Raw genomic sequence first — 14,194 nt, forward strand, 5'->3', positions numbered from 1 at the left:
ACAACTACCCAGAAACAGGATCTCTGCTCTTTTTGAGAAACAAAGCCCATCTTTCTTGAGGTGCAGAAAATATTAGAGGTTACTCCCCACACCCCCTGCCTGCCAGCGTCACACACTCCCTTCCCCCGTCGACTGCAGGCAGGGCTTCCGAAGGAGCAAGAACAGCTGCTGTGCTGCAATAGCTCCTTACAGAGCCAGTAAATAGACAAGGCCTCATTCTCTTGACCTTCTCCACCTCTGCTCCATCCTCAGAATGAGTGTTTTGAGTCTGGGCTGTGAGGGGGAAGGGAAGAAGGATAAGGGAGGCTCCTTTTTCATTTTGCCTTTCTCTGTCCTTAAAAATAAAAGAGAGAAGTGTTCATTGGGAAATTGTGCTTAGTAATTTTGTTCCCAATCTTAAAAACAACCAGAAAACTACCTTCTGTGATGTGTGTGTGTGTGTGCATGCGTGCTTGTGTGCATGTGTATATGTGTTTCACAATTCCATCTTAAGAGGGGTTGCTTCATAAAAGAGGCCACTTTCTTTCAGAGGCTGGGGGATTTGCTCAGTGGAGGAGAAGCTCATGGGCATTGTTCTAGCAGGTCACTGCACTTGGACAAGCCAGCCAACGAGGGGGACTTTGAACACTGGTAGCAGTTCAGCATTTCCAAGTGGGTAAAAATAATGTTAGCCCCTTCAAAGAAGCAAGTAGGAATCCATATGCTCTGTTCAGCTCCCAGACAAGGACCACCCAATAATGCCTTTCACCATGTAATAAAGGAGCATTTCTTCCTACAGGGGCATTTCTTCTTACCAGGTTGGGAATGTTTTATCTGCACAGAGCTCCAGGGTGACCCTGGCTTGGTGGCTGCGAACTGCGTTCTGGAAGCGCCAGTCACCCCAATCCACTGCATACAAGCTTCCAACAGAGCAGCCCGATGCGACGGATCCTTTCCTTTTTGAAAAAGTCAGCGTGTGAGAAGTAAATCAAAGCTTCGAGGCGCGGCTGCTCGGCTGCCCCTGTGTATGGGGCTCAAAGGCGATGCTGCTCGCCCTCGCCCCCTCACTAACAAAAGACCCACTAATCCTGATTCCCTTACACAAAAACAAAGTGTAAAACCAGCCTGGAGACTGGAAATAAAATGAATGCTGCAGCAGCAGCTGGCACATTAATGCCCCCCGAAAGCACTAGCTGGCACCTCACCCTGAAACCTAATCACCCTGTCTCGGTGGGGCGTGGGGAGGGATTTAGTTTTGCTGTAACACAATGAAGTATATTTTTAACAAATAAACACAGTTTTGGCAAAGTGTAGGCAGCGTTAGCCAGTAAATGTTTTATGCATTCGCTGTAACTCTCTGTATACCTTTCATCCTCACTTCTTCCCCGCCCAGGAGTAAAAGCTGGAGAAAGAAGTGAACGCCCACAGATGCATTAAATCAGAAAAGAATGGCTGTGCCCCAGTGTTACAATCACATATCGCTTCCCCTTCTGATGAGCCACTTGCCTGAACAACCCTCGGTAGTTTTATTTGCATTTGCTGAAGTCTTGAATCTTGGCTTATAGCTAGCAAGGTTTGTATTTCATCACCTTCTGAACTCTGTCTCTTGTCAGCTTGTCTTCTTCTCAAAGTAAACCCAGCCCAAACTTCTGGGAAATCTAAGTACCAAATCTTCAAGGCAGGTTAAAGAGTTGTGTTTAGAGAGCTGTATAGTTTTCTTTGATTGCGTTAGTGTCAATGTCTGCTGAATCTTTGAAACGGAGGATGAACAGGGTTGAGGAACACAGCCAGCTTTTTCTAGTACCTCAGCCACATCCCTTGCTGGGAATTCACAGCTGCTGTGTTGCAGCCTGGGAGAGATTTATTGGGAAAGAGTAAGTTTTAGTTAATTCCAACGGCTCAGTGAAGTCACAATGTGACTCTCACCCAAGAGTCCAGATACTTTCTCTGAGGGAGAGAGAACTGTGAGGGAAAAGTGAGAGGAATATGCTGAAAGCAGGAAAAAAGAGTGGTGCAAGAGAAAGAACATTCACTTGGGATTCAGGCTGCAAACAGGGAAAATCCCAGAGAAAGAAACCCTTCTCTTTTTCTGAATGCTACTCCCAGCTCCCCATGGCTCAAAGCCTCTCATAATTGAGGTCTGAATTGGAGAGCTTCCCGAGGCTGCTGAGTGTGATCACACTTAATTTCAAGTAGCAAAGTCCATTTCAACCCATATTTTCACACTGACAGGGTGAATCTGAATAATAGCTGTATTGAGGCTGGTTTTTGAATGACTTGCCTGGCCGATATGAATGTTACATTTTCAAAAGAGAATGTTTTTAATAGTTCAGAAACATCCTTTTGCTGATCCCAGAATCATCTCAGGAATTCTGTCAAGTACAGTTCTTTGAAGTGCTGGTCCGAAAGGATGATTGTCTCCCAGTGTTCCCTCCCAAGTCTAGGTTACTCTGTCCCTACAGGGATGTTTCACCCCAGCCCAGCCTAAGCCCTGTCAAAATCTCTCTTCTTTTCCATTCCCCGATACCTTGGTTTCAGAGCCTAGCTTGATTTTCTTTGTCTTCCTAGAATCTGACCAATCTCTCTCTGTGTTTCGCTGGTTTTGTTTCCTCTTCCAGATCTCTGAATCGAAGTAATTTCCCAAGGTTTGGTTTCCAGTTGTATCACAAGATGCTTGTGCCAAGTGAAGCCTGACTCTTCAGGGGCACAAGACGGCAGAGTAGTTCCACGTTTCATGTCAAGAGAGACAGAACAACTTCTAGAGGAAAACAAGAGGCCCTCTCCTCTAAGTCCTCCTTAGGAGCTTCCTAATGGCCTTGTCAAATCTCATTGCCTAGATTTGTGTGCCATGCACATTCCTGACCAATGGGAATGACCATTATTGGCTTAGACTAATGAGGATCCACCTTCTGGATCCGGGTACAACTTGGAGTGAAGCTCATGGCTGAGAGGAGGTAGGATGATGAGGGAACCAAATAAGAATTCAGTTAGGAAGGTGGAAGTGGGGGATAGTGGTTGGGATCCCACTGTGTCTACTACACTGCTTTTCTTCATCTTTCCTTGGAAACTCATGAACTCTAAAGATTTTAATCGCCTCAGTACAGATGAATCTCATCATTGTCTTTGGTCAAGACCCCTCTTAATTTCTACTTACACAGTCACATTCAATGTTGTTACCACTAATCCAACCATGTAGTCGTAATTCAACTTCCCTTTCTTCTTACCCACTTCCCTCAAACTCTGTCCTCTTGACCTCCCAGTCTCTGTTTATGATGGCACCACTCTCCTTATCATGTAGGCGTCTTCTTCATTGCCTCCCTTCCCCCAATCTATGGTAAATCAGTCACCAAGTCCTGTTGAGTCTTCTTGGAGGGATTTCTCTCATTCCTTTCTTTCTTTCCATTTGCTGAAACCAGGTGCTTGACAGGTCTCTCTTCTTTTATTCTCCACATTGTAAACAGACACCATGTATGTCTTCCAAACCAATATTTCAATCATATCATCCCTTTACTAAAAAATCCTTATTCCTGTTATCTAATTTAGCACAGATTCCTTAGCCCTACATTCAAATTGGCCTTCCTCAAGCTGATTCCAACCTACCTTTTCAGATATTTCTCCTACTACTAAAGAACCCTTCACCAACCATCAAGTTCCTCTCATGGTCTCACTAAACACATCTCATACTTAGAAAGAGAGGAGGTAAATTTGATTCTACAGCTTACCACTTGCTAGCTGTAAGTCTTTGGGCACATTACCTCGCTTTTAAGAGCCTCAGATTTTTAATCTATAAGATGATGTTTAGGTGAGGCATAAATAAGAATAAGAATATTCTCAGGCTGTTTACTACTTTGGCATATTCAATAGGAATGGTTGTCTGTACTCGTCAGTATATTGGTCAATGTATTATCTATTGCTGCATTACAAATTACCTCTGAAACTTAATGGCTGAAAATAATATTCATCTCACAGTTTCTGTAGGTCAAGAACCTAGATGTGGCTTAGCTGGTGATTTTGGCTCAAGATTTTTAAATGAGATTTCAGTCAAGTTGTTGTCTGGGACTGAAGTTTCATCTAAAGTCTCAGCTGGGATGGGGCATCTACTTCCAACCTCACTCATATGGTGTTGGCAGTTTTGGGTCCCACACCAATGAGCCTCTGCACACACCAATGAGCTGCTCAAAACAATGACTTTTTCCAGGATGAGTGATCCAAGAGAGAGCATGAGAGAGTACACCCAAGACGAAAGCCACATATTTTTAAAACCTAATTTCAGAAGGATTTGCTGTCAGTTCTACCACAAACTGTTCTTTAGAAGTGAACCAATAGGGGCTTTCCTGGTGGCGCAGTGGTTAAGAATATGCCTGCCAATGCAGGGGACACGGGTTCAATCCCTGGGCCGGGAAGGTCCCGCATGCCATGGAGTAACTGAGCCCGTGTGCCGCAACTACTGAAGCCTGCTCACCTAGAGCCTGTGCTCCGAAACAAGAGAAGCCACCACCATAAGAAGCCCACACACTGCAACGAAGAGTAGCCCCTGCTCTCTGCAACTAGAGAAAGCCCGCATGCAGCAATGAAGACCTAATGCAGCCAAAAAATAAATAAATAAATAAATGAATAAAAGAAGTGAACCAATAAGTCCAGCCCATACTCAAAGGGAGGAGATGATACAGGGGCATGAAAACCAGTGGGCAGGAGTCACTGGCGGCCATCTTAGAGGGTACCTACCATAGTCAGGGACTCTTGGTTGACAGGAAATTAACTCAAATTACTTTAAGAAAATAGGAAATTTATTGGAAGAATATAGAAGCATTGTATAAAATTAAGCAAAGCGTCTCGGGAACTGCATATAGTGCATCAACTATCCCTTCTCTAACATTTTCTTTACATTAGTTGTAGAACATCACAGCCTGCTTGATTTTTCTCCTACTCATTGAGATGGTCATTCTCAGATTTCTTTACTAATTTTTCTCTTTTCCCTGCTTTTTAAATGTTGAGGTGCTTCGCTTCAAACCACTTCCCTGCTCTGTCTAAACCGACTCCTTAGGAAATGTCATGTAACCTCATGTTTTAAATGGCATTTATATATTAAATAATCCCTTTATTAGTTAAGATAATGCTAGCTGCTATAACAAATTCAGGCTGATCAAGCCTGGTAGACATCTATTTCTAACTGACAGGAACTTCAGAGTGGGTGTTCTTAATCAGTTGACAACACTCCTTAGGGTAGAGATTTAGGCTCCTTCCATTTTGTGGGTCTGCTGTCTTTAACTTAACACAGCTTTTAAAGTTGTCATATTTGTTTGTAACAAGCTAGAAAAAGATGAAAGTGTATGAAGGCTCAGGCAAAACAGATTTGTATGGGCCAGCCCTGCAATTGTATCTATCATTTTCATTCATATGCATGGCTAGAATTATCATGTGATTAGATTAAATTGCAAAGGTGGCTGGAAATTTTAATCCAGATCTGAACCCAAAAGGAAAATCAGATAGGTTTGGAGATGAGTCTCTAATCACACTCATAATTTTTTATCTTTTTATCTGTTGCTGGAAAATTTCTTTCTTCTTTTAACTCCTGACTCACTTATCTATTTGCCTAGTTGACATCAGCCTGGGTAACATCCTACAAACTATGTGACTAGAAAGGAAAACACAATTTATCTTTTGGAATTTCAGTTTCAAATACCCTAGGGAAGACTCTTACTGGCCCTGGTGTGTCATCTGACTATTGTTTCCTATGGCCAGGAAAATGGGGTGTACTGATTGGTCTTGCTCACTCTGTGACTAGGAAGATGGAAGCCAAATGAATTCGAGGTAGCCACTGGAAGGATTTTTGTGAGCTGGGCAGATGCCACAATTTGTGCCTTCCTTACAAAGTGACTGATGCTGATATATAAACCATAGAAGTCTAGGTAAATATTGCTAAAGCATGAATTTTAACTCATTAAGTTCATTGGGCCTGTGTGACATCGTATAGCAAGCACTGTGACATTAATTAAATTAACGAATTACTTTGGTGTTTATTAAGGCTCTGATACATATGAGGCCCTGTGAGAGATGCATAGAGTGCTCCTAGAGGCGGGGAATACAGTAGGTCCTCAGAAACGACACCTAAACCCCTGCCCTATTCTTGTGACTCGGAGATTCTTTTCCTCTGGGCAGGAAACTGTCTTGCTTGACTTCACTTTAGCACCAGGACTCAGTCTAATCAGTGCCATCACCAGAACCTTTGAGGAGTTTCTGCTGGTGATTCTTAGGTTCTGCTACTGGGAAGAGCAACAAGTCTAAGATTTCTGTCAGCGTGGGAGTTAAAAAGTCACGTAGTGTTTCCTGGCTCTTTATCAGTGAAGATTGCTGAGGAGAATCTTACTTCAAGCCTATTTCCTCCACAAGAGGGATGAATAAGTGGCACTTACTTATAATTGTTTGAAATAGTATCTCCTATATCTCAGCTTTGCCACCCTCCCCCCCAAAAAAGGTGATCTAGGAAGTGGATAGGTTAGGGTTCTGGATCTCAAGCTGATTGCAAATTGATCCCCCCTCCCCTAGAAGCATTTGTGCTGCAGGCATTGAACTGATCAGGTGAAGCACATTCTCCTTTCCAATGATACCTTCAGGATGTGGTTCTCAAAGTGGGGTTCTCCAGAACAGCAAGATCAGCATCACCTATAAACTTGCTAGAAATGCAAATTCTTGGGTCCCACTTCAGACTTGCAGAATCAGAGCTCTGAGATTGAGGCTCAGCAGATGGTGTTTTAACAAGTCTCTCCCTTCCCCCCACCCCCTGCCATATGACAGGATGTCAGCTTAAGTTTTAGAAGCACTGACTTTAGGTGTTCTGTTCCACAGAAGTGATTTTTCTGATGGTGGCTAAAATGGAAACTTGACCTTTTCTTGGCTCTACATTTCTGATGATATTTTCTCCAAAAATTGCAGTGGTGGTAGTCCAGTCAATATCCTATTTTTAATAATGACTCTCTTCCTATCTGAGAATGAAGAAATACATTTGAGTCCTCTCATCACCCCCCCCGCCCCCCCCCCCCCCCCCCCCCCCCCCCGTGAGAACACAACTAGAAGGGAGCCATCTGTAAGCCAGGAAGAGCCTGCACCAGAAACTAACCATGTTGGCATCTTGATCTTGGACTTCCTAGCCTCCAGAAATATGAGATATAAATGTTAGTTGTTTGAACCACCCAGTCCATGCTGTTTTGCTGTGGTGTCCCAAGCTAAGACACCAAGGAAGGAAATAGCCTACAACGTCTACCTCAGCTGTAGTTGTGAAAGATAATGGCAAAGAAGAACTTTCTGGAGTAACCAGTGTTGGGGCCCCAGGGGACAACAGACAAGGGATTAGAACCATGGGCTGTCAGCTGCGTCAACACTCAACCTCCCGTTGCCTTGGTCCTGTCACGGGTGTGCTGTTTCTGCCCTGCAGAATTTGCTCATTGCTGGGGAAGTATAACAGCTGTGTTTCGTTTTTGTTCTCCCCAGAGTTCTTTATTGCAGTTTTCCTATTCCCTTCACTACCATTTTATATTTGGTTTAATGGGAGTAATAACTTGTCTTTTAGTCTTCTGGCAGCCACATCTGAACCCAACAGAAAGGAAAGCACACAGAGATTCTAGGCTTTGAGCGAGACATAGTAAACAGATGAAACTTGTTCCATACATGAGAATGACTACATAGATATATTCGGGTAGCTTAGAGATTGGAGTCCACTATTTGCTTCCCAATAGCCATTCCTCTCTTCTTCCTTAGTAATGGCACCCTGGGCCATGGCCAAGCTCAATGGTATAGGATAGGAGTAAACCCTGTAGAAATTAATGTGTTTGAAATAGTTACTCACATACTATTGAGATCATACTTAATTCATTTTTCTTTTCAGTGAAGTAATAGCTATGAAATTATTCAAGGGGTAATTGTGGTAATTGTAGAATGGGCTTTTTAATTAATCAGCTGTTGCCAAATTTAGTGGAAAACTCAGTGAGGTTTCTAAATGTCCATTAGCATCTGACTAGTTGTTTGTCACATCTGTAAATGGTATTTATAACAAATATTCTTCAATTGTGAGATGTTTGGTCCCACTGCATCTCCCAGACAGAATCTGGGTATAAATTGGTTTACTCCAGTTATCGGGATTCCAAAATGAGTCTATTTCACTGTTGAGATCAGAACTCAGTAATGTTTTTTCGATTCTGTCTTGGACCCTCAAATCATACACACTGATATATTTAGGGAACTTAGTGACTATTCTTATCCCCATAATATTCATGTAATATTAGCATAATTCAGTAGAAAATATATCTTTGTCACCCTTTAATCTCAAAAACAAAGGGATATTGAGACAGAGCAGATTGTCTTAAAAATGGTGCTCTCTCCCTCTTATTGCAAGAATCCACTAATAACCTCAGTTAAGCTGGCTGTTGTCATAAAAATGGAGTGTCAAAACATCTACATAGATGGTCTGCTTTCCATTTACTTAATTTTAAATGTTAGATTTTCAACATATGGAATAAAAAGCCAGCTTCAGCATAAAAGTAGAATTTCTTTTTGTTTCTTACATAGCTACCCATTTAAGAAGGATGTTTTTCCAAGGAATTCCTGCACTGAGTATAGAGTTCAATCTTACACACATACTTTCCCACATGTGATCCTGAATAGGCTGCTGAATGATAAGATAAGATGAACAAAAGCAATACCAGAAGGTTGCTTTTCTTTCTTTCTTTCTTTTTAAAAAAAAGGAACAAAAGGTTTATTGTGCAGGCCTCCAAATGACAAAATAGCTTACTAAAAATGCAAGTTCGAAGCTAGTTGATGTTTCATGCTGTTTAAAAGCTCTTTCCAAGCTTAGATTAACGCATTGATAATTGAAAACTATCTGGACACGTTATATGTTCTAGATATTAATCTGAGGCTTTCATGAGTCCCTATACCTTCAGACCGTCATACTAGCTAAGCTGCTTTAAATCCTTTCTGGAAGAAGGAAGGGTATAAATAAACCCATTGGTTGAACTAAATTAAATAAATACAGTTGTTCCACATTTGTTGAGACAGCTTTCAATCTAGAGAGCATTTGCTCTTGTTATCTAATCAGCCTCATTAAAGATGCAACTGCCCAGAGCAGGTTTATGAGAGCTATATACCCTGAAATAATCCAAATTAAATGATTTCTTAGGGCAATGTTAAAGAGCTTCCAGATAATTTTACAGTCTCATGAGCCAAAAGCATTAACTTCATTTTGCTGTTGCCCTTTTCTGTGTAAAAAGATGGAATTTGTTTTTTTTTTCTGGAGAGATGCTTACCATAAGATGGTTTTGCTTACATTTATTTTCATGTGAACATGAACATCTCCCAACTGTAGACTTTCAAACAGATATCAAACAAAGGAAGGTTCTGCCGTTAAAACTAACGTTTGTCATCACATAAACTACCAGAGTCGTTGGCCATTGTGATTGGCAATGGGTTTTCTGGGACTTGTACCATTTTAGTGACTATGGAGAGTTGAGTTTGGGTACTTTGAGTGCATAGCTAAACTGAGGATGTACATCTGTCCTTAACACTTGAGTATGGTGTGTCTCCAGGTAGTTTGTTTAAAATGAATTTCCAAGGCTCGTAGCCACTGGGCTCAGATCTCATATGCTTATGAGACCTGTTGTGTTTCATGAGTAGATATAACCAGACTCTGGCTTGTCCTTCTTCCTACCCTGCTTTTTAAAAAAATCTTCCTCATGCTGCTTCTTTCAGTTTGTCCCCTTGCTTTAAAATTTATATGAACCATCGTCCTAAAATATAATTTTAAATTTCAATAAGGACTTGCATTTGAAAGCAGTTTTTTTATTTCCCCCACATTTGGTCTGGGTGGTGATTGTATTAAATCAGGCTTTTATGGAAACACTATCATTAAAAACTTCTCATAGTCTCTAGGGACAAGAGTTGGAAACCCGACACAGGCCTTTCTGATTAGGGGTATGAGAACTCCCACTTGTTAGCAATGGTTTTGTTTTGTTTTTGATTTACAATAACTCCCAGCTAATGGTCCTGTTTTAGAGCTATTTAAAGAAATTCTGAACTAAAATTGTAAAGGAACTAGATGAAAAACATTAACAGAAAACATTAACACAACAAATACTTTTGTGTCCCCACCCCCGGCAGTGCACAGTCCTTCAAACCTTTTCCCTTATTTTTCTACCCCTTTCTTTGCTTTGACTTGCTGCCTCCCTTTCCCCTCCCTCCTCAGCCTCAGGGGGCCTGGCCATTTCAAGAGTCTTGTATCTGCTTCCTTTCATTCTTTCTTCCATGATCCCCTAGCCCTCAGTTCTGTTCTGTCCTCCCACTAATTTTTCTTGAGTTTTCTGTTGCCCGATCCTCCTCTGGGCTGCTCCACCATCCTTCTCTTCATTTCTCTTTGGCCTGAATCCCAGAGGCCTCTTTTCCTTGCCTTCCTTTTCATTCTGCTATTAGTCAGAAGCCACCTCTTAACCTCAGAGGGATTTTTTTGTTTTTGTTTTTTTCCTGAAATTAGTTCAAATTTTAGGTAAATCTTTTTCTGGAACTTTCAGAGTAGGAATTTCCTAGCAAAGCAAACACCAGAGCATAAGATGCTATATTTCAGAAGGAATAGTTCTGGGTTAAGGGTGAAAACTAAACACGTCCTTTCCCACTCTAAGCTATGAAAACTTGATAAGTAGATACAGGAGGCAGATGGGAGATCAAAATATTAGCGGATAAAGCTGGACTGGGGACCCTGACTTGACCTATGGTCAGAACCAAACTTCCCTTGGTCCCTTAAATTGTCCCTTCTGGTCACTGGTAGAGCAGCCAGACAAACAAATGTTGAGAACTTTCGCCAGGTGTCTCTCAGCATGGAGCAAGCACAAATGAGAGTCTGCTGAGAACTCATGTTTTTCAACTCTGGCGATGCCCCTCTACTTCTGTTCCCTCCTGGAATATTATGGCAAATGCAAGTGCACAGCAAGTGCTGATGCTCCGTCCCTAATTTTATCCATTAGATCAAATCATGTGTAAGAATTAATTTAAATGAATCCATCCCTTCGCCTAATACATTTTTATAAAATACATTTTATACAATTTAATACATTTTTATAAAATTCTGACTGAACAGCTAATAACTTTCTGAGTACAAAGGACACAATAATGCATTGGATATGGACAACTTTGGCCAAAAAGGTACAGGTGCAGGAAAATTAATTATATATAATTGTATGCAAAAATATTGTTATCTAGGAGTCCTGTATGAAAAGTCCTCATGGGGGGAGGGCCATCTCTGTTTCATAAGTACTTTCATAAATCCCTTTAGGCAAAATAAATAGGTTTTGTAAAGCTTGAAGCTGATGGAATTTGGAGGACCCTTTTTGTGAGAAAATAAAATTATTAATTCAAAGTCAGATTTAAAAGTGACTAGAATGAGAATAGAAACCACAGAAAAATTGCTAAAGGCTTGGAGATACAGGTCCTTTGCTTCTGAGTTCTTTTGAGGCATTTTCCAGAAATGCTTCATTTTGCCATCTGGTTTCTTACTCCACCTAGAACACTCTACAATTCCTGGCAACTTCCAGAACTCATGGGGAGTGTGGAAGTGGGGCCTAAAACTTAACTGTCACTGGCTTCAGGGTAAGTCTGCTCTGGGGCAGATTTCCAGAGCTTGAGTGTTGGTTGGATCATGACTTCAAATAATAGAGGAGTAACTTTGCAAAAAGAGGAGGGGCATGGAAGAGCTCTGTGCACTGTGACTGCTCCCCACATCCCCACAGATCTTCAGGAAAAACTGCAAAATCACATTAGGCCCATTGTGTTTGTTTCTTATGAAAATGAGTGAAAAATTACTTCTGCGTCTTGGTTGGTATGGTATCAAAAAAGAGTTGAGAAGTAAATGGACATATATGTTATCTACATTGCAGTATCTTAAAGGCCATGGTCTTTTTCTAAGCTATGTTAGCTTATAATGTATAACAGTATGTATACCAAACTCTGCCAAAATATATTGTAAGGATGTTTGTATTTGTATCTGGTACTAGATTAATTTACTGCATCTTATCTCTCAAACTGAAAATATCTAAAGTCACATATATTTTTTTCTGACGCCTTCTCATGTATTTCTGACCTCAGTTAATGGCACTTACATCCATGCCATCTATCCAAACCAGAATCCAAAGTTGCCAAGTCTTATTCATTGAAGTAATGATATTTCACATTTGTCTTATTCCCCCTTTGCCTGTCTTAACCACAGAGTACCGTTTTAAAGAGCCCTACTGTCTGCTAGGGTGATAAAGTGATTCATTGCTAAGATGATGAAGGGTGCCTATAGTAAATAGAATAATGTACCTTCACCAAAGACATCTCTATCCTAGTCCCAGGAACCTGTGAATAGGTTAGCTTACATGGCAAAAAGGACTTTGTAGATGTGATTAAGGACATCGCCCTTGAGATGGAGAGACTATGCTGATTTTCTAGGTGGGTCAATGTAATCAAAAGGGTCCTGATAAGAGGGGGGTACAAAATTCAGATTAAAAAGAGAAGGAAATGCAACTCTGGAAACAGAGAAAGAAGGAGAGGCATGGGGTGAGGAAAAGGGAGATTTTGAAGATGCTATACTGCTGGCTTTGAAGATGGAGCAAGAGGCCACTAGGCAAGGAATGTAGACAGCTTCGAAAACCTGAAAAAGGCAATAGAACAGGTTCTTCCCTAGAGTCTCTAGAAGCAACGCAGCTCCAACAAACTTTAATTTTAGTCCAGTAAGATCCATTTTGGACTTCTGACTTCCAGAATTGTAGAATAATGAATTTGTACTGTTTTAAGCCACTATATTTGTGTTAATTTGTTATGGTAGTAATTAGGAACTGTTACAGTGACAATAATTCATTCTTTGCCACTGTGGTCAAAATGGCCCATTCATCAGCCTGGAGTATTTAAAAAAGCTAACAGTGTAAAAAAAATAATAATAACATCACTATAACTTTCACTTTTCTTTCCCTTGAGGCTTTTCTCTTTGTGTAACCCAGAATCTCAGGAATCAATCTAGAATAAAAAGACCGGTGCTGCTTGGAAACCCCAGGTGGCAAGAGAGAGGGGGACTCTGATGCACCAGAGATGGTCTGTGGGTTTCACAATGTCTCAGCGAAAACCTGTGAAGTGTGGTACACAAGTATTTACTGCTGTGATTATGGTCTTACTGGACCAGGGCCTTGGTGATTCAGATGAGGATGATCTCAGTCTCTCCAAGGGCCAAGTCATTTACCTAACACTGTCATATTTTTATCAGGAGATGCCCTCAGCCTTAGCCACTCTATGCCAGAACCCCTAAGCCCTGACTTTGAGGTTTTATCACTAGTCTACACGTTCTTTCCCCAAGAGGGACCCCCTTTTTTGGTTCCTTTTACTGCCAAGAGATCTCAGTTGTAATCCCAATCCATTAATGATGTCAAAAATCCATTTAATCTTCAAGGAAAATGGTTGGCATCACACCCTCTTTCCTTCTAAGGAAATAATTTGGTCCAGTGCAGAATTTCCCCTTGTGACTAGCTCTCTACATTGAGGATATTGGGAAGAGACATAAGAGACATTTCCACCTTTTCTAGAGAAATAGGTGCCTGTTCTCCTTATCTTATATAATTGTCCAGAAGTAGGAATAGCAAGTTACCAGGAAACCAATTTTCATTGTTGTAGAAGAAACAACTTGTCTGCTGCAGACTGTTACTGAATGAATAAAACATGAGTTAAAAAGCTGAGTAGCATCCTCAGAAAGAGACACATGCCACACGAAGTTCCAGTCAATTCTGTAACTTGAAGTCTGGTTGTTGCCACAGTCCCAAGGAACTGTCACTATACATGTGTCCTCAGGGTTTTTCTGCCTTTAGAAATAGTGAACTGGCAGAATCACCACCCCACAAATACCCCAGTTTCTCTATAGAAGATGACTATCAATGGCTGAATTTGAAGTGGTCTTCTGGCAAGCTGAAAACTGACTTTTAAACTGTTAATTCATTTACTGTTACCTTCTGCTTTTTAGAAGCATGTTAAGCTGTCTGGGTTGCCTTGATTCTGTTAAACATTCCCTGTTATTCTGATTTATTTTTATTTTATAGATATTTTAAGTTTGGGCTGTAATGATGAGAGAACAAATCTATTTTTATATTTTCACCAACATCTATCCTTTGTCATAAATTTATAGCCCAGGCTTTCATCTAGGCAAAAGTAAACA

This window comes from Hippopotamus amphibius, chromosome 7, assembly GCF_030028045.1.
Source record: "Hippopotamus amphibius kiboko isolate mHipAmp2 chromosome 7, mHipAmp2.hap2, whole genome shotgun sequence".
In the NCBI taxonomy this organism is placed as follows: Eukaryota; Metazoa; Chordata; class Mammalia; order Artiodactyla; family Hippopotamidae; genus Hippopotamus; species Hippopotamus amphibius.